Source organism: Podarcis tiliguerta, assembly GCF_965153285.1.
Source record: "Podarcis tiliguerta genome assembly, chromosome: 5".
NCBI classification, from domain to species: Eukaryota; Metazoa; Chordata; class Lepidosauria; order Squamata; family Lacertidae; genus Podarcis; species Podarcis tiliguerta.
Genome location: NC_139538.1, coordinates 91,680,570 through 91,706,136, shown reverse-complemented (window position 1 = coordinate 91,706,136; position 25,567 = coordinate 91,680,570). Strand labels below are relative to the sequence as shown.

General features: G+C 45.4%; 1 protein-coding gene and 1 long non-coding RNA gene across 7 annotated transcripts in view; one reads left to right on the top strand and one right to left on the bottom strand.

The window, feature by feature from the left end:
- Positions 1-1,431: 1,431 nt before the first annotated feature.
- Positions 1,432-18,096, bottom strand: LOC310677757. 6 transcript variants are annotated; one of them, XR_014511411.1, is made up of 8 exons: positions 17,986-18,096; positions 17,790-17,857; positions 16,001-16,229; positions 15,023-15,050; positions 12,962-13,402; positions 6,125-6,293; positions 4,937-5,027; positions 1,432-2,282 (listed from the first exon to the last, which is right to left on the bottom strand). It is a non-coding gene; the product is annotated as an uncharacterized lncRNA (long non-coding RNA). The 6 variants fall into 6 exon arrangements; XR_014511406.1 differs by adding an exon at positions 10,947-11,019 and having other exon boundaries at positions 6,125-6,288; positions 12,962-13,039; positions 15,023-18,096; XR_014511408.1 differs by having other exon boundaries at positions 16,001-18,096.
- Positions 18,097-24,931: 6,835 nt separating this feature from the next.
- AKAP3 (A-kinase anchoring protein 3) overlaps positions 24,932-25,567 on the top strand; it is a 164,938-nt gene continuing 164,302 nt past the window's right edge. The window contains exon 1 of the mRNA XM_083440744.1: positions 24,932-24,948. The gene's annotated coding sequence lies outside the window, so the exon portion shown is untranslated. The remainder of the gene's footprint in view (positions 24,949-25,567) is intronic.

Below are 25,567 nucleotides of genomic sequence, written 5' to 3'. Positions count from 1 at the left end.
TCCCGCAGGGCCCTGGTCTCTTGTGACAGAGTGTTCCACCAGATCGGAGCCACAACCGAAAAAGCCCTGGCTCTAGTCGAGGCCAGCCTAACTTCTCTGTGGCCTGGGACCTTCAAGATGTTTTTATTTGAAGACCGTAAGTTTCTCTGTGGGGCATACCAGGAGAGGCGGTCCCGTAGGTACGAGGGTCCTAGGCCGTATAGGGCTTTAAAGGTTAAAACCAGCACCTTAAACCTGATCCTGTAGGGAGCCAGTGCAGCTGGTATAGCACCGGGTGAATGTGATCTCGCAGCGAAGACCCCGTAAGGAGTCTCGCTGCAGCATTCTGCACCCGCTGGAGTTTCTGGGTCAGTCTCAAGGGCAGCCCCACGTAGAGCGAGTTACAATATGAATGCTGGGATGATACTGATTCTGTGCATGAACTATTCCTGTTTATTTGGCTTTTCAGTATTTTTCTTTTCTTTCGAAAAGAACATCAGTTCCCTTGTATCATTTCTATCTACTTCCATTTAAGTCAACGGGGACATATTGACTTGTGAACATAGACAAAAAGGCAACAGACATCACCGCTGAAATCAGTAGGAAGGTTTAAAGAGGTTGCAGCTCAGGAAATGTGTCATGGGGACAAACTTCAGACAAAGCAGTCCCAAAGCTGTAGCCTCTTCCTGTCCCCCACTGCTCAGCCAACAGTGTATAAAAACAATAACTTTGACTTTAATGGGTCTTGTCAGGGAACTGCCATCAGAGCTGGAGGCGGAGAGAAGGCTCCAGAGGGATGCCGGAGAGGGTCCCAGTAGGGAGAGAGGCAGCCCATCCGCTGGGGAAGGAAATCAGCGCAACACCAGTGCAGAAGGGGGGCAGATGGGGGAATCGGAGAGGTGGCTCCAGGACTCCTCGCCGGAGACCAGCGGAGAGAGTACGGGTACTCCGCTGCCCACACCCTCCCTGCGCAGAAGACTTCCATGCAGGGAGAGTAGGAGGAGACTGGGCGTCAAACAGCTTCTATGCTGGAAGAGGTTTAAGAAACGCCCACTGACGGATTCTGCCAGCGACTGAGGCAGCCACGAAACTTGAGGCTGTCCAGACAGAAAGGGTTCAACCAGGTAACCTAGCCAGGAGTGGCGGCAACTTACGCACGAGCAACCCCTAGAACCATTACAGGTCTGAATATGCATTAAGTGTGCTGCTGCCATCCCCTGCCCCTCTGCTCTTCACCCTGGTTTTTGTTCTGCTATAAAAGCAAAAGTATAACATCTTATGGCACCTTGCAGATTTAATGACATAGTCTAGGCAAAGTTAAGCACCTTTAAGCCTCCTTGACTTCAACAGGCTAAACTTCTTCCACCCAAACTAACGAGGCTTGACGTTGCCTGATAAACTATTATAGCATGAGTTTTCAGAGGCAACCAACAAATGCCACCGGATATGCCATTTAGAATAATAAGGATTTATTTGTTTTACTACTCACAGAGATATAATATCTCTTTACATGATAAGCTTAGAATAACTTACATATGGTCTCCCATCTAGAGTGCCGACCAGGCCCACACCTGCTTAGCTCCGATAGTGTTTCTGAACACAGGTTGCAGGCAAATGGTGCTGCGATCCTGACCTTCTTGAGGGCTTCCTATCTTGGACTAGATGGCTTTTGTTTTGCTCCAGAATAGCGCTTCTTGTGTTCTTAATAATGCTATGGTAGCAAGTCTGAAGCCATAGTTCACAGCATGGGGATACCATCATGATTAAGGGCTTTTTTAGATGTATCCAGCTTGCTTCTATGAGAAACAGAATGCTAAGCCAGGATGGCATCTTGCCAGGATGGCAATTCAGATGTGTCCGAGATGGAATAGTTGGAACTTATAAACATGTTCTTCACGACAGCAAGGTCTGCCCATTAAGACCTGCCAAAAGAATCATCAGTTTCAATCCAGACAAGTTCCATTCGACGAGGGTTCAACAATGAAGGGCTCCGTTCTTCAGCGCAAATGCTCAGAGTCAACTGCTTTGTTTCTGATGCCATTAAGACACCCAGAAGGGAACAGCGCAGTATACTTTCCGACCACTGGAAGAACTTCAACTTGGAACAGCTGGTATAAAGGCAGTCAAAATTCCAGCAGCAGTCTCAAAATGTTTTTTGTCTTTTCCCCTTAAGTCCAGCAGTAGAGGTTTCGGATGACAAGCGAAGATTTAGATGAAGACCACCAGGTTTGGAATCCAGCTGGGAATACATGCGCCGCAAGCAGATTGCAAGAGGCGTAGACAGCAGTGGCCAGAAACTGGAACTGCAGTGGGTAGACAAGGAGAAGAATATAGATCAGCTATATTGGTGATCTCCATCAGTCAAACAATATAGATAGATGAATCCTTCTTAATCAAAACAAAATAAATAAATAAATAAATATTCGTTCCACTAACTAAAGCACAATAACAAACTTAAAGGTAAAGGTACCCCTGCCCGTACGGGCCAGTCTTGACAGACTCTAGGGTTGTGCGCCCATCTCACTTAAGAGGCCGGGGGCCAGCGCTGTCCGAAGACACTTCCGGGTCACGTGGCCAGCGTGACATCGCTGCTCTGGCGAGCCAGAGCCGCGCACGGAAACGCCGTTTACCTTCCCGCTAGTAAGCTGTCCCTATTTATCTACTTGCACCCGAGAGTGCTTTCGAACTGCTAGGTTGGCAGGCGCTGGGACCGAACAACGGGAGCGCACCCCGCCGCGGGGATTCGAACCACCAACCTTTCGATCGGCAAGCCCTAGGCGCTGAGGCTTTTACCCACAGCGCCACCCGCGTCCCTAATAGCAAACTTAGTTGGCCTCTAAGGTGCTACTGGAAGGAATTTTTTTTTTATTTATTTATTTATTTATTTTTGACTATGGCAGGCCAACACGGCTACCTACCTCTAACTTCTTAATCAAATTACAGTAAAAATTAGCAATTAAAAACAAAGCAGAAGTACTAAAAACAAAACGTCTAATTCAATTTCACTGACTACTTAACCCGCTGGCCATGTATCTGAAAAGGATCCACCGGTGTATGAGCACCAACGAAGAAGCCTGCAGCCACTGCCACATGCCAACAGGGGGGGGACCTCGTCTTCAGTAGCACCTCACAAGGTGCTTTGAAGTTCTGACTTTGGGCCTTCAAAGCACCTTGCACTTGATGCCATTGTCCTATCTTTGTGTTGCGGTGGCATAGCCTACAGCCTTTTTGGAGACATTGTGCCCACTCCCCTCCTTGGGACTCTGCTGGAGCCTGTGATATGGATGGAGCACAAACCGAAAGATGTTATGGTCTTCGACAAGTAGGGGTAAAACCACGAAACAGATATGAGTCCTGAGACTCCACATCTCCTTCCTCTTTTACTATGGGGTGAAGCAATACAGTGTCTTGATTTAGTCCGTATGCTCATGCAGTGGACAGTTGCCCAGGATTGGAGTTCTGCTGGAACAACTATAGATTGGAATCAAGTTCCAGTAACACCAGAGAAGCAGGGGCCAAAGTAATATCCATCAGACCTGGATGAACTATAGCAGGGGTCGGCAAGGTTTATCTTGCCTGGGCCGGATTGGTCCCACAGAGATCCCTTTGTGGGCTGGACCGTGTGTGTGAGAGAGCGTGCGCACCCATGATTTTCTTAAGTAATGTAGGCACAAGAAGGCATAGGTAAAGATAAAGGGACCCCTGACCATTAGGTCCAGTTGTGGCTGACTCTGGGGTTGCGGCGCTCATCTTGCTTTATTGGCTGAGGGAGCCGGCGTACAGCTTCTGGGTCATGTGGCCAGCATGACTAAGCCACTTCTGGAGAACCAGAGCAGCACACGGAAACGCCGTTTACCTTCCCGCTGGAGCGGTACCTATTTATCTACTTGCACTTTGATGTGCTTTTGAACTGCTAGGTGGGCAGGAGCAGGGACCGAGCAACGGGAGCTCACCCCGACGCGGGGATTCAAACTGCCGACCTTCTGATCGGCAAGTCCTAGGCTCTGTGGTTTAACCCACAGCGCCACCCGCATCCCTACAAGAAGGCATAGAGAAGGGTTAATAGCTCAGCTATCGAAAATAAGAGCTTCGGGATGGAAAAAGCAAAAGACAAAAGATGTGCCTTGAGAAGCTTCTTCAAGTAAAACAGATTATAAGTTAGACAAGCATTATGTGGGAGAGAATTTGAACCATATGCAGCAGGAAGTGGAAAGAGAGAGAGAGAGCATCAGATTGAGCAAAGCCAGCCTTCCTGTGTGAAACAACTCAATGACTTTGACGAAGAACCACCAACACACTCTTGCCATCTGCTGGGCAAAGGCAGGGAAATGCTGTCAAATGTTATAGACATCAAAAGACGTGTCCTTTGAACTGTATCTGTATCTCCCATCTCTCCATGTTCTTAAGCCCAGGGCAGGGCCTTGCCATTGGGGACAGCCAGTAAAAGACCATAACTATGTCTCATGACTGTTCTTTCTCATGACCTTTCTGTCACCGGAATGGCAGAAGATGCTGCACACCATATAAAGCAACAATCCGGCACAGGAAGGTCCAGAGGTCTGCTTCATGCCATCACTAAGATTGTTTGGGTGATAGGTAAAAAGTTGTCTCTTTCCCCAGGCATCTGATGGATTAGCACAATTTTGCTGTCAATTGTTGGTGTGTTTCTACTGCTGAGCCTTTTGCTGTCATTTCACTGGTTTTGCTCTATGGGCTGTTTTATCTGTAAGCTGCTTTGAGTACCTGTCAGCAGCAAAAGGTGGGGTAATAATAATAATAATAATAATAATTTTAAAAAAGACTTTTATTGCAATGCATTTTTTCCCACTTTATGCTAAGCTTTTGAATTTTTTAAGTCACTTGGAAACTCTTTATGGGTTAAGTAAATTAATACTAAGAATAACTGTCATATATCTGCATTCCCAGCCCATATCAGCTGTCATCAACTATGGTTTACCTTGTATTGGTTCATCCAAGGAGACAACAAAATCAGCAGTAAGTGACCGTGGTGTGTGTCCTCTATCATTCAGAGTGATGGCACATGCAGACTGTGAACAAATAAAATCATTCCTATCAGTACTGTAAATATATCCAGTCCAACATGCCCACAAACATTTTTTTAAAAGCTCTTGCATATTTTTAAATTTGCTTTTTATTGATTTCCCAACACGACAAAAATTATACATTCCAAATAAAACACACACACACAAAAATTCCAAATAAACCAATATATACAAATCCTTAAATTCCTAAATCTTTTTCTTAATTCACAAATTATTAATTCCGCCATATGGCTTCCAACCTCCTCATTGAGGGTTCATCCTTTCCCCCCTTTTTGTTATCACTGTTTCCATATTCCTTACTCAATTTCTTTCTTCTATTATGTCTCATGTATTCTTAATCTAACTTGCAACTTGCGGAGTTTAGTCAAAACATGTCCATTGTGGACAATGTTTAATTAAATATTCTTTATAAATTCTCCACTCATTTTTGTACCTTTGGGTTGGCTGTCCCCTAATTATCTCAGTTAATTTAGCTAATTCAAGATATTCAAACAGTTTCTCCTGCCACTCCTCTTTTGATGATATCGTTTCACCTTTCCATTTTTTGGCAACCAGTATTCTAGCTGCTGTTGCAGCGTATAAGAATATTCTTTTCCCTTAGAGAACTCTGGTCCCAATATTCCCAAGAGGAAGGCTTCTGGGTTGTTTTTTGAAAGTTTGTTTAAAGGTTTTTTTAATTTCTTCTTATATCGTGTCCCAGAATTTTTTAGTTTTATTGCAGCCCCACCACATATGAATCATTGTCCCTTCAGCCTGTTTACACCTCCAGCATATGTTGTATGTATAGAATATGTTCTATACATCTTTGCTAATTTGCTGGGGGTTAAATACCATCTGTAGAACATTGTCATATGATTTTCCCTGAATCAGTTTTCCCTTGATAAAAATGCAAGAATCACAGCTTTTATTAATAAAATATTTTCACTTTCAAAAGAACAACTTTAAAGTTTTAATTCTCAATCAGGACAACCAGAAACCAATTTTTTAGATCTGTACAAAAGCAAGGTGTTTCGGCTGACTCATGAAAGGCTGCCCCCAATATTTAAATCTAGATGGTAATTGTTATGTACTGAAGTTCTTACCCTGGGCCAGCAGAGGGATACTGTAGATACTTCAAGTCCACATATGCAAATAAGGGATCGAAAGTGACGTTCAGTGATTGGATAGTTACAGAAAGTTGTTACAGTTACGTTGTACTGGAGCTCTATATAGGCAGGCTGGCTGAACCTTTCAGTTCAGTTCTGGCCTGGCCTGTGAATAAACAAGAGCTGTTTGGAGAATCGCTGTGTCGTCTGATATGTTCACCCACAACCTAACAGTAATCTAGATGGATTTGGAGCTGGGTCCTGTGTTTTGCTATTTTCGCTTTGTAAAACACCATGCACAGCAATAATAAATGATTACCGGCAGACAATGTGAAAGGGTCAATGCCTTATATCCTTGAAAATGAGAGGGAAGGTTGAGGGAATTTCTTTTGCTTATACAGTGGTGCCCCGCAAGACAAATGCCTCGGAAGACGAAAAACTCGCAAGACGAAATAGTTTTTCGTTTTCTGAGTTGCTTTGCAAGACGGATTTCCCTATGGGCTTGCTTTGCAAGACGAAACGTCTTGCACCTTTTTTTTAAAACCGCCAATGCATTCCTATGGGAAACCGTCAATACACAGTGGTGCTTCGCAAGACGAAAAAATTCGCAAGACGAGAAAACTCGCAGAACGAAAAACCCACAGAACGAATTAATTTCGTCTTGTGAGGCACCACTGTACCTCATGGAACATATGAAATCCTTTAAGACCTGGGAGTTTCTGCTTCTGCAAGTGAGGTGTCCTGCCACTATGATCAAATGACCTGTATATTGAGCATTTATCCCAATTTGCTTGCGGGGAGATTAGACGATGTTGTGTCAAGCAAGTGTTATCTCAGACTTGCCAGTGCACCAAGAAAAACAGCTATTTATTGCAATTTATGAAGCACAATGGACATGCCTGGTTTTAATCCAATGTCCAGCACGAACTCACTGTCCTTGTTATCAAAGCTATCCAGGGAACTTCCTTCCCCTCTGTGTTTATTTCGAAATATATCCCAGCCCGTGAAGTTTGCACTTCTGACTTTAACACCCTCAGGTGCTGCAAAGTCTCCCCCTGTTCACTTAAACTCTTCTAGTTTCTTAGCCTTGCCATGCCCTCTACGTTCCTCTTAAAATTCCTGCACAATGCCAGTTCCCTCTTCAAAGCTCACCTCTTTCACTTAACCGCTTAGTCTCCGCGCAGCTGAAGTGAAATGTAAGCACATAGGGCAACCAAAATGGTCAAAGGCCTGGAAATGATGCCTTATGAAGAACGGCTAAGGCAGCTGGGCATGTTTAGCCTGGAGAAGAGGAGGTTAAGGGGGGATATGATAGCCATGTTCAAATATATAAAAGGATGTCACATAGAGGAGGGAGAAAGGTTGTTTTCTGCTGCTCCAGAGAAGCGGACACGGAGCAATGGATCCAAACTACAAGAAAGAAGATTCCACCTAAACATTAGGAAGAACTTCCTGAGAGTAAGAGCTGTCCGACAGTGGAATTTGCTGCCAAGGGGTGTGGTGGAGTCTCCTTCTTTGGAGGTCTTTAAGCAGAGGCTTGACAACCATATGTCAGGAGTGCTCTGATGGTGTTTCCTGCTTGGCAGGGGGTTGGACTCGATGGCCCTTGTGGTCTCTTCCAACTCTATGATCCTATGATTCTATGATTCTAGGTGCATTTGCTATTGTATTGTATTGTATTGTATTGTATTGCACTGACCCCTTGCGACTCTTCCTTCTACATTCTCCCTTTGTTATCTCTTCTGTCATTGAAATTTATATTGCAAGTTCCTCAGGGCTAGGACTAGTCATTGTGGATGTGCTTCTTTTATGCTGTAATGTGTAACATGCAGTGATTGCAATATATAAATAGGAAATAGTCATAATAAACTGCTGAAGTTTTTGACCGCAGTTTGTTCCGGCAAGGGAGAAGGCTGGCAGGCCTGAGGTTTTCCACAACTGCTTTAAGATAACCTTAAAAGCTGCTGTATTTAGAAGGCTGGAGTGCACATTATTAAATAAATAACTTGGACCAACTGCTATTCTCTTTCCTTTGACAACATGCAAAATTCCAGTGTCTGCAATCTTTAGAATAAGACTTAGTACGTAACACTTCTAAGTGTACAAATACATTATCCGGCTGCATTTCGACAGCTCTGTAAGATTCATCAGTAACTTTATCTTAATATTGCTGATGGGAGGGCAGGCTGCTGTGGCTGAGTGGCTTAACCAGAAGGCCAACTTCTGGTTTTCGGCAGAGGTGATTATTGAACTAGGGATTTGAGAAATTTGAACCTTTTTTGCTTCTCAGCCTTGCTGCCTACCCTATAGCACAGCAGTTTTCTTTTAGCATTTGAAGGGAAGCTACTCGAGTGAGACAGATTGTTTCTAGATACCTTATTTATTGAACGTTCCTCCTCATTTGCTCGTGAGATTGGATGGCGTTGCATCAAGCAAATATTATTCCACACTTTCCAGTGTTTTTCTAACGCTTTCCTTACTGCAAAAAGTCGAATTTTTAAGAGAAACAGATCTATTGCACAAGTGCACCAGACCAGCAAAACCTGAATTTACTTGTTTGAATTCTGCCTAACAATAGTCTGGAAGCAACCCCAGTGTGGTGAATTGGATTGTAAACCTATTATCTCATAGTCTATCCCCCCAGGGGGGTTGTGGGGTTAAAGATGGGGAAAGAAAACCATCTAAAATGTAATAACTAACATCTTTGAGTGCATCTCACTGTCCCTTTTCACCTCTTCCATTACACAAAACCATTTCAAGACTGCCAAGACCACACATCACATGGGCCATGGTATTGCAGCTCCACCTGGCGGTAATATCCAGAACAGCCTTTCTCAACCTTGGATCCCTTGATGCCATTGGACTACAACTCCCATCATTGCTAGCCAGCATGGCCAGTGGTCAAGGATGATGGGAGTTGTAGTTCCGGAACACCTGGTGTCCCAAGGTTGAGAAAAGCTGGTCTAGAACTACAGAACACATCAATCACCACCATTTAAATATGAGTCTGTAAGATTCTGGTGAACTTTTATGGACATTTTCAACATGGATCAGTTCTCTACTTTATGGCCAGGCTGGGGGTTCTTTATTGTGTAGAGAGGGAACTTCTTATAGTAGCATCCCCAACCAGTTTTCCAAAATGCAGAAGGTGACAAGAAGCGGTGAACTATATTTAGCAGAACTGTATAAGCACAGACACGGGTGGCGCTGTGGGTTAAACCACAGAGCCTAGGACTTGCCGATCAGAAGGTCGGCGGTTCGAATCCCCACGACAGGGTGAGCCCCCGTTGCTCAGTCCCTGCTCCTGCCAACTTAGCAGTTCGAAAGCACATCAAAGTGCAAGTAGATAAATAGGTACCACTCCAGTGGGAAGGTAAACGGCGTTTCCGTGCGCTGCTATGGTTCGCCAGAAGCGGCTTAGTCATGCTGGCCACATGACCCGGAAGCTGTATGCCGGCTCCCTTGGCCAATAAAGCGAGATGAGCGCCGCAACCCCAGAGTCGGCCACGACTGGACCTAATGGTCAGGAGTCCCTCTACCTTATAAGCACAGAATAGACTTTGCAGCTCAAGGGAGGACAGACTGTGTATATTCAAAGGAAATGAGTAAGACTGATTGCCAAGGATTAAGGAAGCCTTTCCATGGTAAGAAATGATTAGATCTGACATGTCTGGGAAATACCCTCTCATGCTATCTCATGCTCTGTATTATCTGTTCAGGCATTTGCTGCTGTCACCATAGAGGAATAGCCAAGATACTTAGCTGTGCATCAGAATCCCATCTACAAACGCAGTCCTTGATCATACTGACCTACCTTTCAGAGTTCTGGTATCACATTCTGAGATAAGGTGAAGAGCTCACTTTGCCCTCATGAATGGGTTATGAAAATACTAAGTACAGTGGTACCTCGGGTTAAGTACTTAATTCGTTCCGGAGGTCCGTTCTTAACCTGAAACTGTTCTTAACCTGAAGCACCACTTTAGCTAATGGGGCCTCCTGCTGCTGCCGCGCCACCAGAGCACGATTTCTGTTCTCATCCTGAAGCAAAGTTCTTAACCCGAGGTAATATTTCTGGGTTAGCGGAGTGTGTAACCTGAAGCGTATGTAACCCGAGGTACCACTGTAATACCATAAACCCAAGGTTCTAAAGAGGTTTTATTTTGGAGTAGAAATGTAAGTTGTTGCCTCGTTTATAGGAACTTCAGTGGAGTACACATCCTGTTTACAGTTTCTTTGTTTGTTTGTTTGTTTGTTTGTTTGTTTGTTTGTTACAAAAGGATGCTGTGTGGCAAGGCTCCCCAGATTACATTTCCATTTTTCTCTGCCTCCGTTTTCAGGAGCCTAACAGCAGAATTCTTGGGTGTTCCTTGCAAACAGAGGCCATAACAAATTTTGCTTGTAGAGCACAGAAAGTGGCTAAATATTCAGTTCTAATGAATTTTAAGACAACAGGGGGGGGGGTGATGTCAGGGAATTCCAACAAAAATGGAAACAGGAGTGGAAATTGCTGCAGTTCACATTTTTATCTGTAGTCAGGAATGGAAATCAGTTAAGAGAATACGATCAGTGTCTGTTCAGATTGTTGCTTTTGTTTTAAGTCTGCAAGTGATACCTACTACGATTTGTTTATTTTTTACATTGTTTTCATGTTTTCTTTACATGGATGTATCTTATATAAATCGTTACATAAGTTATGTAACTTATGTTAAATAGTGGAGAAAGAGATAAATAATGTGGCATTTGGCAGAAACTGAACTGCAGCAGTACGGAAACAGCGCTGGTTATGGTGAATACAGGTTGGAATGGAAATTGCTGGTACTTACATCCCTCCTTTGTAGGGGTTCAATCACAGCTCCCTCCAATAATAAGTTGTTGAATTGGGTGATGGATTTCTGGTGGTTAAACATAACTGGATTAATTTGTTTCTGCTTCCTGGCCCAAGAATCCAACCAGTCTTCAGATTTCCTCTGCCGCCCCCCCCCCAAAGGCCTTGGTACATTTTACCTGCATTTGATTCTGCCATGGGTTCCACAGAACCCTCCCGGTAAAGGTCCAAAAACAAGAACAGTTTCAGGTTATGAACGGACTTCCGGAACGAATTAAGTACGGAACGAATTAAATAATTATTCAGCTCTTAAAATGATTTTTTATTCATAACAAACTTAATAATGCAAACACATTGGCATTTGTCAATAACAAAAGTTCCTTTAGAAACACAGTTTACAAAGACTCATAATCTTGTCTCTAGAAACTTGCTATAACATGAAATAATAAGAGCAAACCAGTGATATTTTAGGGAGCAGGCTAGCAGGTGGGGCCCATTACTTACACCATAGGAGCCTACACAACACAAAACACTGTTGGTGTATGTAGGTTTTATTTTATTTGTTTTTTATCTTATATTTTGGAAATGTACATCCAGTTTTTTCCTTCCTTTAATTTTTTTTTGGGGGGGGGCAAGAGAGTGGGGCCCTAAGCTATAGCTTGTTTAGCTTATACATAAATCCAGCACTGCAGAGGGTGCATCATTAAGAATGGAGATGTGGTGGAAGGGACTTTAAATGACAATGGCTGCAAGTACTAGACTCTTACTGAACGTCACAATATGATTTTACCACTGGAGAGAGTGACTGGGAGGTCAGGAGGAATGTCTGGATAATCAGAATTTGCAGCGAGGGGATGCGGGTGGCACTGTGGGTTAAACCACAGAGCCTAGGACTTGCCAATCAGAAGGTCGGCGATTTGAATCCCCGCGACGGGGTGAGCTCCCGTTGCTCGATCCCTGCTCCTGCCAACCTAGCAGTTCAAAGCACGTCAAAGTGCAAGTAGATAAATAGGTACCGCTCCGGCGGGAAGGTAAACGGCATTTCCATGTGCTGCTCTGGTTCGCCAGAAGCGGCTTAGTCATGCTGGCCACATGACCCGGATGTACGCCGGCTCCCTCGGCCAATAAAGCGAGATGAGCACCGCAACCCCAGAGTCGGTCACGACTGGACCTAATGGTCAGGGGTCCCTTTACCTTTAACTGAGGTATAGAAAGTGGAGGCATTTCCCGAGAAACTTAAAGTTGGACAATGCACAGCCTTAATCTGGTCGCTGGGCTAAGACACTTGCCAGAAGATGCCATTTTAATTGTCCAGGATTACTTAATACCAAATACAGGCATTCACTTCCAGGAGTTCTGAGGGCTAGTTAGGCTTACACTTAATCTCTAGTGTTCTGTGTACAGTGGTGCCTCGCAAGACGAAAAGAATCCGTTCCGGGAGTCTCTTCGTCTAGCGGTTTTTTCGTCTTGTGAAGCAACCCTATTAGCGGTTTAGCGGATTAGCGCTATTAGCGGTTTAGCGGCTATTAGCGGCTATTAAAGGCTTAAGGGATTAGCGGATTAGCTGCTAAAAGGCTATTAGCAGCTTAGTGCCTTAGAAAAAGGGGGTGGGGAGCGAACCCCCCCCCCCCCAGGAATCGCAAGACATTTTCGTCTTGCGAAGCAAGCCCATGGAGAAATTCGTCCTGCGAAGCACCTCCAAAACGGAAAACCCTTTCGTCTAGCAGGTTTTCTGTCTTGCGAGGCATTCGTCTTGCGGGGCACCACTGTACATGGGTTTTAGTGGAAAATTCCTCTGCGTGGCAAATACCATGCAGAATATGTGTGGCAGGAAAAACCAGAACTTCCTTTGATGCTTAGCTTGAACTGATTCCTTTGCAATGGCATCGTATACTCACAGCTTGGGGCAAAGCCAAATGAACACAATGCGCAAGGGGCATGTGCAGAGTTCTAGCTGAACCGAGCTTCTTGGAAACAAGTGGAAATGTGTGGATTTGGAGCAGACTTACCCTGTGAGAGCAGCCTTCCCCGTACTTTCTTCAAGGACACCCCCAAGACACAACCTCATTTGACTCTTCCAGCGGGCACTGCAGATGGCAAAGGAAGAGCTGGAAGCAATGTCCGTTTCTGCGCAATTTTCTTCTGAGGAAGGAGATTCCTTTCCCAGACTTTGGCGGAGCTTCCCCAGGTATGGCTCTGTCCCCCTCTCCTTTGTTGCGAAGGTTAGCAAGCAAAATTATTTATTTATTCATGGAGTGAGCACTAAAAGATGTGCAGACACCAGGATGAATTTGGTGCTTTTATTTGAACAGCTGGATGGAAATGATTCATTGCACGGTTTTGTCACATTGATTACAGCTTGAAGTCTTAGGCATTTTCCTTTCTTTGTGGGTAGCAGCATATGAAAACGTAGTAGGGTCACATGCACTGTTGAGTCTGCATGCAGTGATCTTCAGATGAAGGATGGCGTATCAATTTAATTACCGTATTTTTCGTTCTATAGGACGCACATTTTCCCCTCCAAAAATTAAGGGGAAATGTGTGTGCGTCCTATAGAGTGAATGCAGGCTGCGCCGCTAAGCCGAAAGGCAGAACAGGGAGACGGAGCACTGCGGAGCGCTCCGTCTCGCTGTTCTAGCTTGGGGATGGCTGCGCGCAAAGCCTCTCCAGGGCAGCGGGGCGCTGCACTCCAAAGGCTTCAAGGATCTTTGAGGCTGGCGGTGGGGGAAAGCAGCGATTCCCCACACCGCCAGCCCCACAAGCTCTGGTGAATGTACCTTGAACTCACCTTGTTTTAGAGGGGGAAAACAAGGGGGAAAAATTTTCCCTGTTCTCCCCCTCCTATGGTCCGGTGCGTCCAATGGAACGAAAAATACGGTAATACCACCACCACCACCATCATCAGTAATGCTGTCCAGGGTCCTCTCCCTATCATATCATTATTATCATGATCATCATCTCACCCTTCATCCTAAGATCCCAGTTTAAAGCAACTTACAAACACAGAAGAAAGGGGAGTCCTAAAATATGCACAGGGCAGGGGCAGAGCCAATAGGAGCCCCCAAGGTGGGCTAAGGCCAGGGTATCAGCTTTCACCCTCTCTCCATGCTATGTGATGTCCCCAAAGGGTTAAAGTTACTGTTGTTATGTACTGAAGTTCTCACCCTGGGCCAGCAGGGGGATACTGTAGATAATTATGCAAATAAGGGCTCGAAAGTGACGTTCAGTGATTGGATAGTTTTAGAAAGTTGCTACAGTTACGTTGTACTGGAGCTCTATATAAGCAGGCTGACTGAGCTCTTCAGTTCAGTTCTGTCCTGGCCTGTGAATAAACAAGAGCTGTTTGAAGAATCGCTGTGTCGTCTGATATGTTCAACCACAACTTAAGAACTGTCATTTTCAAAACCCTTACTTCCAGTGGGTTTCAATGGCTGTGCATTAGCAACAGCTTCCTCATAGACTAATATGAATTCATGGGATAAATTTGGAAGGAGAAGTAATTTTGGTAGGACTAAGGAACGTAGGTTGTGCCTTGTGTACATTCCTATGTGTCTTTGGTCAGATGGTGTCGTTTGTGTCTTGCCTGACTAAAACATTAATGGGCGTTCTGGAGATAGTGAAGTAACTCTCCCTGCACTGGATAAAGCTGAGGTCTAGAGTATTTCCACTGAATATTTCCTAATGCGAAATCCTGAGGTGAATTTTGTGGTTCCTTCTTGGGAGAAAAACCTACGGAACCCTGGGGAAAGCAAAGAGGCTTTTGGTAAGGCTAGCAAAATTTCACTGATGTGCAAGACTCCTCACAACCTGACAAATTTGCTATCAATGTGTGCATTTGTTTCCATTTTGCACCACTAGAGGTCTGTATGGTTCCACATAAATCCGCAAACACCGTCTCAATTCCTTCTAGTGACTGATGCAAATGTAAAATCCATGTAGTGTTTTTAAGAAAGTCTTTGTGCATCAGTCCACTGCCAGGTTTTATTTTGCTAGGTTTAACTCTGTGTTTTACCTCCTCTTATTTATTTAATGTTGATGTATTATTGCTGTTTTCAAATTTTGTAACCTACCCTGAGATCTGCGGGCTGAAAGAAACCTCTGAAAAGAAATAAACAGATGATTAAATAAAAAACGTTTTTTTAAAAAAGGAAACCTTTTATAATCACTTGTTTTAGCATTAGCATTTCAATGGTAGAATACTGTGCTACTTATATCAGTCAATAGCAGAGGGGATTATGAAGTGCCACATACACAAATGTAATGTTAGGAATCTGAATGGTCTTCTTAGAAAAAAGACAAGGTGGTTTCTTGCTGTTGTAAAAGTGAATTCAGGCTAGAGATGGCGAGCTGAACTAGTGGGGGCATTTGATGGAATGGCTACCATTAATGGGTTCTGCACTCACATTGCAAGAAAGGTTTATCCAGATGAGCATACGAAGCCATCTTGTTCCGAATCAGAACAAGTTCACTGATCAGCAATTGGAATCTCAAGGATCATAGCTCTGATAGGCAGGTTTAGGCATTCAAATAATGTACTCTACCATTCTTACCAAAATAGTGGCCAAACTGACATGTAGTAGGGGTGTGTGTGCCTGCGTGCCTGTGTGTAATTGCTGGGATATTTACAGTAAATTAATCAGCATCTGGGTCCAAGTGGAGAGTTAAGACTTTTTCAATATCATGTCAGCACTAAGGACATGTACACACTGTATCCTTAAAGCCCTTTCGAAGCACATTCACACACACACACACCCAATGAATTCTGGGCACCGCAGTTTGTTAAGGCTTGCTGGGAATCATAACTCTGGGAGGGATAAACTGCAGTGCCCAGATTTCTTTGCAGGAAAGAACGAGCTTTCAAATTTGCTTTAAAGGTACAGAGCATGTACACATTGGCAGCTGAAAACACAGCAAAGCCGTTTCTCCCCAGATTTATGTTGCCGTACGCAACAGTTTATTTGCTTCCTCACACCTGCACCCCTCCCCAAATTCCTACTCAAGGAAGCCGAAATCTGAACATGCACAATGATCATCGAAAATGTACCTACCTTAGCATAACCATAGCTTACGTTTTTGACTCAGATGGAAGCTGGTTTGAGAGGAAACACATCAGTTAGCAGCATTTCTCAAGAAACTACAGGATACAGGTGGATTGTGGCCAAAGCCATGTGTCTTCAGCTTCAAACACCAGCACTGGGATGGAGTTGGAGTAAACAGCCGTGCATACACAGCCACGGCCTGCTGCTGTGTACAGATTCCAGTGAACTCCTGGGAGAACTGAGGTTTTAAAGTGACATATAGATATTAAGTTTCTGCAAACATGGCCAAAAACATCTGGCAAATATAGAACAGACCCATCTCCTCCATGACAAGAAAATGAAAAATAAAATTTGTTTAAGTTCTGCAGAAACAAACGTCTTCTGCATCATTTGTAGTCTGGATGTAAGGATGAACCAAATGCCACACATTCCATTGCCCCATTTGAGGTCATTAAAACGTGGGTGGGAGAATTTTGGTGACTTTCCAAGGTGGCAGGGTTGGGATGAAGAGATGGCAGCTACACCTCAGACATCTGGTTGTCCTCTCTCTGCCCCACAGGTGTGTGTGCTGCAAGTTCCAGTTAGCTTTTTGGAAAGAGCTAGGAAAGACAGCGAACTTTGGGGGCAAGAGAAAATACTTCCGTAGGTATTGTGGTGGAGAAATGGGAGTACCACAGCCACCTGCTGCAGAGCAAGAAGTCTTCTTCCTCCCCCCCCCCCCAAAAAAAGGAGAGAAGCCTCTCTGCTTTCAGAAACCACCTCAAAAATTGTGATGGTTTTCCAGCCCACTCATGAAAATTGCGGAAATTGCCTCCTTCCTCACTTTCACAGCCAAAGAACGTAGCTGTGAAGATTTGGCCCAAAGTTTCCTCCAGCTCTGCTTTCCCCTGACCAGGGAACAGAGCTGCCTCATCACCGACCATCTCTTGTTGGGTGGAGGAGTGATGCCACCCTTCTGACAGAGTAGCATCGCTGCTGCCAGGGGGACAAGCCCTGCCACCCCCAAACTGAGATTGGTGGGGGAAAACATGAGCTTGGGGCAGCATGTCCACCTCAAAGGTTGGGTGAAAAGCTCTTAGGGCATGGGTGAAGAACCTGTGGACTTCCAAATGATGCCAAACTACAACTCCCATCATTCCTGACCACTGGCCATGCTGTTAGAGTTCCCAGCAACATTGGGAAGGCTCTGTGTTAGGGGAATTTTCAACTCAACACCAGCTCTAGCAATGCAGAGAAATGAGCCAGCCTCTCTCCAAATTTGGCTGAAGTATACTTGGGATATGGGATGCAGGTGGCGCTGTGGGTTAAACCACAGAGCCTAGGACTTGCCGATCAGAAGGTCGGCGTTTCGAATCCCTGTGACGGGTTGAGCTCCCGTCGCTCGGTCCCTGCTCCTCCCAACCTAGCAGTTCGAAAACACGAAGTGCAAGTAGATAAATAGGTACCGCTCCAGCAGGAAGGTAAACAGTGTTTCCATGCGCTGCTCTGGTTCGCCAGAAGCGGCTTAGTCATGCTGGCCACATTACCTGGAAGCTGTACGCCGGCTCCCTCGGCCAATAAAGCGAGATGAGCGCCGCAACCCCAGAGTCGGTCACGACTGGACCTAACGGTCAAGGGTCCTTTACCGTTATACCTGGGATGTACAGTTATCGGAGAGGGATAAGGGGAATAAATAAGAAAGGTGGGTTTGACTCTAAAAGGCCTCAATTTATACGGCTTATGAATGGCTATCTAATGGCAATCTCTCTTCTGTCTCCATCGCAGCAGTCGCTATGGATAAATGATCTCTCCAGTATACCTTGCAGATGTGAGCTGAATCTGTAATGTTGAAGATTTTCCAAGTTTGCATTGATGTCATGTGGATGACTGCGTAAAATAAAGTTTGTAAAATAAAATAAGTTTGTAAAATAAAATAAAATAAAAGCCCTATACCTGAAATATTAATTGACCGTTAACTGTACAGCCAAATACAGTCACTTGGCAAATATTGTTACCTCAGTTGCTTTGCTCCATGACTCAGCAAATACAAGAGTGAAGGGGTTTTGTTTGCTACAGAAGTCGGTAGACTCACATCCTTCATTTAGGGGTATTTAATTCTTGACACCTGTGTACAGTGGCGTAGCGTGGGTTGTCAGCACCAGGGGCAAGGCAAGCAATTTGCGCCCCCTAACCCGTGGATTTGCGCCCCCTAACCTGTGGATTTGCGCCCCCTACCCCCCAGATGTTGTGCCCGGTGCGGCCGCCCCCCCCTGCACCCCCCACGCTACGCCACTGCCTGTGTATGAATACCTCTGGGGTTCCAGAATTAAAAACAAGAACTGTTGAATATTTAATATCATTTGTATAATGTATTGAATTATAAATAATGATTGCTTACTACCATTTTCATAAAAAACTTATTAAAATGTTATTTAAAGGCAGCTTTCTAGCGCACAATTCTCATATGGCAGGAAAAAACAAGAAGGCGCTTTAAGATGCGTCGCTTCAAACCGTCGTAATGGGAGTTCGGTACAAACCAGCAGCATGAAAACATTGTTAGGAAAAGGTGGCCTGGAAGAGGTTAAATTTTCTGTGTCCATTTGAAGACCTTATAGATGACATTCGTCGTTCAGTAGGAAAGGAGTTCGGAAGCACAACTCCCATTTGCACTCTCAAAATGCGGCTGGCATTGGGGACAGGCGTTCCCTCACCCCAATAGTTGAGCTCTATCCAAGTAAGTTGTACTCAGACTAGAACCATGAAAGTTAAGGGGCGTACGTTAGTTTGACTTTGGGATCAGCCACACTTACCTTGTGCCCCGCACTTTCTAGGAGCAGATCTGTGCAATGCCCCCCCCCCCATTTCGCCCTAGCACTTTCCCCATAAAAATTATTTAATGCTGGATCGGAACAAACAGAAATTCAGACGAACGACAACAGCAGTGTTTGGACACGGCACTTTTAAGTGCTGATCTGGGTCTAGAAATGCAGAACAAAAAGAAGTCTAGATGAGCTCTAATATTTTATCCAGGCCAATGTTTCTCATCATTCCAGAGACCATTTCTGGTCGTTTTGTAGGTACCTGGTAGGAGTTACACTTGCTAGCAGCTTCTAGCAGCTTTTATGCCTAATTTTTTGATGAAGGAGGTGGAGAAGACATTTATACCACTTCTTAATTGAAACGCTAATTCCTTCTTCCCCCAAAGAAGTGTTTACCTCAAGTCCTTTCCGACCCGAATTCAAAAACCCACCCAAATTCACCTGGGTCTAAACATGCTTGTCCCTACTTCCCACCCACATTTTTCTTTACTCGGGGGGTCAGCAAACTTTTTTCAGCAGGGGGCCGCTCCACTGTCCCTCAGACCTTGTGGGGGTCCGGACTATATTTTGACGAAGGGGGAAAACAAACGAATTCCTATGCCCCACAAATAACCCCGAGATGCATTTTAAATAAAAGGACACATTCTACTCATGTAAAAACACGCTGATTCCTGGATGGTCAGCGGGCCAGATTTAGAAGGCGATTGGGCCAGATCTGGCCCCCAGGCCTTAGTTTGCCTACCCATGCTTTACATGGACTGATAATACCTGAGAAAGACCAGTCCTTCAACTCCATCCTGGACCCCATTTCACTAGAGAGTAACCCTTCAAGCATCTTCTCTATCCGAGCATCATCAGGCTGTATTAATAAATGAAATTCATCCAAGCAAAGGCAATCAGATGGCTTTCCCGTAACATCCTGTACTTGTACTGCATCCAAGAGAGCATCTCAATTGGATTCGATTTGAGTTTTTCTCTCTCATAGAATCATAGAACTGTAGAGTTGGAAGGGACCCTGAGGATTGGGGCCCAAACCCTGCAAATGTCCCATACGGGGATTGAACCTGCAACCTGGGTGTTATCGGCACCATGCTCTAACCAACCGAGCTATCCAGGACCAGCTTGCTAAGTGGTATGTGAACACATCATAGTGGGATATCGATAGGCCCTTCTGCCTTCCCTAGCAGGAACCTGTGAGAAGAGGATTCCTCATCACTTGAAACCACTCTGCTGGATGACACTGTTGACGGAAAAGGAGGAAAAATATTACCATCAGCACAGAGTAGGCTGCACAATGAACTCTGCCAGGACCAGGTTTTTCTCTGCTTGTCATCAAGCTGTTGTCCCAACTGCTTCAAAGCCTCCACACCTCTTGAATTCAGGAAGGAGACTTGACAGAAAAAGCCTACAGTCATTCTGGTTGGTAAGGCTGACATCCTGCATCCATTGACCCTAGGAGTAAGCCCCATGAAACTCGCTGGGACTTCCTGCAGGATTACACAGCGAGTTAATTACATTTAAGTGTGAGGCAAGTGAGAAATTAAAATACGGGAAACTCCCGACGTGCCCACAAATTGCATTTTTGAAAGCCAGGGTACCATGATGAATAGAAGCCAAGAAATTGCCTGGGTTCAAATCTCTATTTAGCCGGCAAGTTGGTTTTTGGGAGGCTACCTCAACAAGATTGTTATGAAAATAAAATTGGATATACTATAGGGTAGATCAAGGTGACTGAGAGAATCGTTTGTGGTTGAGATGAGATTTGAACTGTGGAGTTTGCTGGTCCTCTTCACATGACCTTTTCCTCCTTTTCCATCAACAGTGTCATCCAGCAGAGTGGTTTCAAGTGATGAGGAATCCTCTTCTCACAGGTTCCTGCTAGGGAAGGCAGAGGGGTCTATTGATATCCCACTGTGCTCTTAATGGTATCGGGCTGGTCACACACACTCAAGTGGATTGGCACCCTCAAAATGTTCGCGATGGTCACAGGGCACAAAGTAGCCATCTGTGCATGGTCCGTAGCTTCCAGCAAAGATCTCAAAGCTTTTCCTTCCAGGGATGCTCCCCTTTTCTTTTTTACTACCACCTTTGATGCGCCACCATGTCAACATGCCCAACTGATGCCACTTTTTCCTGGCATAGGCAACTCCCGTGCGCTCGCTGCCGATGCTTTTGTGGAACCAAGAGAAAGGTTCAGCATAGCAATCACAGCCTGAACATTAAAAGCTGCAAAAGTGAAAGTAGGATGCTGGCATGGTGTCATAGTGCAGATAACGTACGCTTACATTAAAAATGGGGGTGCAGAGAGATAATACTGCCGTATGCTCACTCTCACTAGCTGTATGGTATGCTTGCATTACAAGGAGGGTTAAAAGGAGGTTTTGTGGCTGAGGGGTCCTGTTTTGTTTCGTTCAGGGACAAGCGTGGAAGGCGTCCAAATGGAGGAAACGCACAGAAATACAGCAAGCGCAGATCCACACAGGTCCACGCTTTAAAACTTCATGTCTGAATGCCCCCACCCCGTTTTTGCTCCAGAGCTTTCCCCGCAAAAGCGCACTCTTTACTGCTGAATTGGAGCAAACGGCAATGCGCAGGAAACCTGAATTGAACTTTGCTCCGATGCTGCTTCAAAAGAGCAGGTTTTTGCAGGGCAAAAATAATAATAATAATAATAAATACAATTTAAAAATGGGGGGGGGCATTCAGACACAGAGCTCAAACACCGGAACTCTCCTTCCCCCCAAGGGCTGTGTCTCTGCAAAACTGCATGTTGCGGGGGGGGGAGGGGAATAAGAGCAGCACCCACTGCTGCTGTTGTTAGGGCAGATGCTGGCAAGAACAGCAGCCACAAGGCCCTTATGGATCCTGCCACCTGAGGCAGTCACCTCACCTTTCCTCATGGGTGGGCCAGCCCTGCAACTAACCTCCACTTTTTTGGTGGGGAGGGTGGACTGTGGGGATTGAAACAATGGCTTGGGAGGAATCAAAGAGGCCAGTGCAGAATCATTAATGCAGGAGTACTAAAGAACCTTTATGTGGCAGACATTCCAGTGCAAATTCTTTTACCAATTCTCTTTGAAAGCATACACGCTGAAGGTTCCCTTCAACAGCACATCTTGGGCTGGCTGCGCTCCTATCTCCCGCCTAAGAGTATCTCCATTGGGTTGTAAGCTCTCAAAGCGTAATATGGCGTGGGCAGCAATTTAGCACAACAGCAGACCACAGCGATTTGGGTTTGCTCTCTTCTTCTGCTACGATTCCTGTAGTACTGTGGGTGAAGCCATGCCACTCTTCCGCTGGTTTTTATTTCATTCCCTCCCCAACTTGTTAAAACGGAGAAGGAAAATGAAGCATGCTGCTCAGCCTCAGGTTGAGACACCGAGTTCCAAATGAACATGTCAAACTTCACTGTTGTAAGAGGGTGGAGACATAAAAATAGAATAGAATAATACTGTTGTTATGACAAGCTGTACATTCGGTGTGTGTGTGTGTCTTAAAAGCGTGGGACATTTCAGAACACGAAACTGGGTGAATGTACTGAGCCAGGCAATGCCAGGGCTTAGCCTTCAAATATATCCTTATTGAAAGTACAGCAAAGGTCTCTTTTAGCAGTCTCGCTACTACAGCCCTTCGAAGGACCAAACCTTTCAACTTACCTGCAATTTATCTTTGCCATGTAGCTGCGGAGCTGGTGCATTAAGCTGCCCCAACGTCCAAGCAAAAGGACGGATGGACATACCTGATGCGTTGAGAAAACTACACCACAAAAATTGGAGGCGGTGAGTTTCAAAGATGAGCTGTGCTGAATGCAAAGCAAACCCAAATGCCTCTGTAGCGTTTGCCTCCTAGGATGGGTCATAAGGAAAGGGTTAAAATAGGTGTGATGTGATTGGCCAGTGAGAATGCAAGGGGGGAATAAAAGTTAGAGTGGGAGGTTTTGATACCCAGTTGAGGTTGAGGTTGAGGTTTGGGAGTTGAGAGTTGAGGTTTGGGAGTTGACGGTTGAGGTTTGGGAGTTGAAGAAGGAAGAGGGAGGAATAGGCGGTGGGTTGGTAGAGTTGTATTGTGAGAGAGTGAGAGGAATTGTTAGGTGGAGTCAGATAGATAGTTGGAATAATCAATTTGAAGTTGTTAGGAACCAAGAATAAGAAACTAACAAGAGAAAAATTAACTGAAACCATAAGCCTGCATTTAAAAATAAACATGATTATCTGTTTATGTTAACAACTGACTCGACTCCGTGTGTCCCCGTGAGATACGGGGGGGTGGCAGGGGAAAAAGCAATCGCAGTGGCGGCACAGGGTCAATAGACCGTCAAACGTCGGGGGGCCCTGAGTGTGATCGCCACAGCGTCCTTCATTCCTAGCGAGGAGAGCTGAGCAAACAATAAGCAGCAAATTCGCCCGCCTGCCCTGTAGCACCATGCCCTCTTGAGCTGCGGCTTGAAGGGGAGAAGAGCATGGAAGAGAGGGCCGTGACAGCTCCTTGCCTCCTCTCTCTTGCTCAGCTGCTGCTCTGGGCATCATGATGGGGAGTATTGAGTGTCTGGTGCTGCCCATGAGTTGCTTCTGCCCATTCACCCACCCTCTGTCTGGGGGCTGCAGCATCAAAGGCTGGTCATGGAAAGAGCACCCACCTCAACTTCATGTTTGACACTCCTCCTCAGCAGCACAGCTGTGATCCAGGGAATGCAGTCCTCCCTGCCATGCATCCCAGAGAGAGTGTGAGCAAGACCCTTGCCACTGTTATATATTCAGCGGTCTGTGTTTGCCTGAGCTTGAGTCTGGACTAAGGATTCTGAGCTCCTGTGTTCTGATTCGATACATGATGTCCAATCACAGAACATTTCAGGATTTGGGCCTCTGCCATTGGCCATTGAACTCTGAGCCGTGATTTGCAGCTTGGAGGTTTGGATAGCCAATCACGTTGGGAGTGGGAGTGGCCCAGGCTTTGAGGAATGTACATAAGCAGTTGCTTTGCTCCTGTTTCCCAGTTATGTAGTCCAATAAAGGTTCTTGCTATTATCACTGTGTCTTGTCTTGTGGGAACCCACCTAGACTTGGTGGGTTCCCACACCTAGACCAAGGATGGTTGGGGAAACAGGGGTTGCTGCTGCCTTGGATCGCTCACCTGCTTTCTCCCACTAGAAGTCTCGACCTGGTCATTCAACCTCCTTCAGCCTCTTTCTCTACATAGGGAAGGTCTGGGCCTAGTGAGACCATCAGGAGATCCTACCTCCATAATGAAAATAACCTCAAATATTGGAGACAGCATGCAGTGTGAGCCTTTGAGGAACCTGCTACCTTTAAATGAGCAAGCAGGGGCTTATTACCAATATTTGTGCTCTGGTCCTCTGATTAAAGGAGGTGCTGCCTGCTAATAATGTAACCTATATCATAAAATCATAGAGTCGGAAGGGACCCTGAGGATCATCTAATCCAACGATGCAGGACTATGCAGTTGTCCCATACAAGGATCGAACCTGCAACCTTGACATTATCAGCAACATGCTCTGCCCAACAGCAGCCCTACTTGGAATGACTGGTTGGCAACACATGTATCTGCAATCTCTCAGGACTCACTCCATTCCCAAGGACTTTGCCACATGTGTTGCTAGGGGTCATCACAAGAACATATGAAAGGTCTCTGGGATCAGGCCCATGGTCCACCTAGTCCAGCATCCTGTTCTCACAGTGGGAAACCAGGGAGCAGAACATGAGCACAAGAGCATCTCTCCCCTCCTATGGTTTCCAGCAATGGGCCATCAGAAGCATTGCTTCAACCCTGGAGGCCACCAGCCCTGGCTGCCCTTTCTTCCATGCATCTTCCAACATTCAGCTTCATCGAATGTCCACAAGCGCATGTTAACAAATGCATTCCACTTGCCACCTAAGCAAGCCCTAACTGGGAGAGGAGAAACAGCAGGGTTGGGGGGGAACCCACCCCAGAAGACTCTCAGTGACCCTCCCATGGGGAATGGGGGATCCCAGGGCACTGAAGGCAGCCTCCCTACTGGTCCAACACTGGAGGTCATCTGGCAGGGAGGCCAGGGCCAAAGTATGGTGCAACCAATCATGTCAGGGAAGGAGCGATACTTTTGCTCTGAACTGCTCATTGTGTTTTTCCATTCTGCTCTGGGCTGGGCAAGTGGAGGATTCAACATATATTGTGTATAATAATAATAATAATAATAATAATAATAATAATAATAATAATAATAATAATAAATTATTTATTTATTTATTTATTTATTTATTTATTTATTTATACCCCACCCATCTGGCTGGGTTTCCCCAGCCACTCTGGGCGGCTTTCAACAGAACACTAAAATACAATAACCTATTAAACATTAAAAGCTTCTCTAAACAGGGCTGCCTTCAGATGTCTTCTAAAAGTTTGGTAGTTCTTTTTCTCTTTGACATCTGGTGGGAGGGCGTTCCACAGTACGGGTGACACTACCAAGAAGGCCCTCCGCCTGGTTCCCTGTAACTTGACTTCTCGTAGCGAGGGAACCGCCAGAAGGCCCTCAGTGCTGGACCTCAGTGTCCGGGCGGAACGATGGGGGTGGAGACGCTCCTTCAGATATACTGGACTGAGGCCGTTTAGGGCTTTAAAGGTCAGCACCAACACTTGGAATTGTGCTTGGAAACGTACTGGGAGCCAATGTAGGTCTTTCAAGACCGGTGTTATATGGTATCGGCGGCCGCTCCCAGTCACCAGTCTAGCTGCCACGTTCTGGATTAGTTGTAGTTTCCGGGTCACCTTCAAAGGTAGCCCC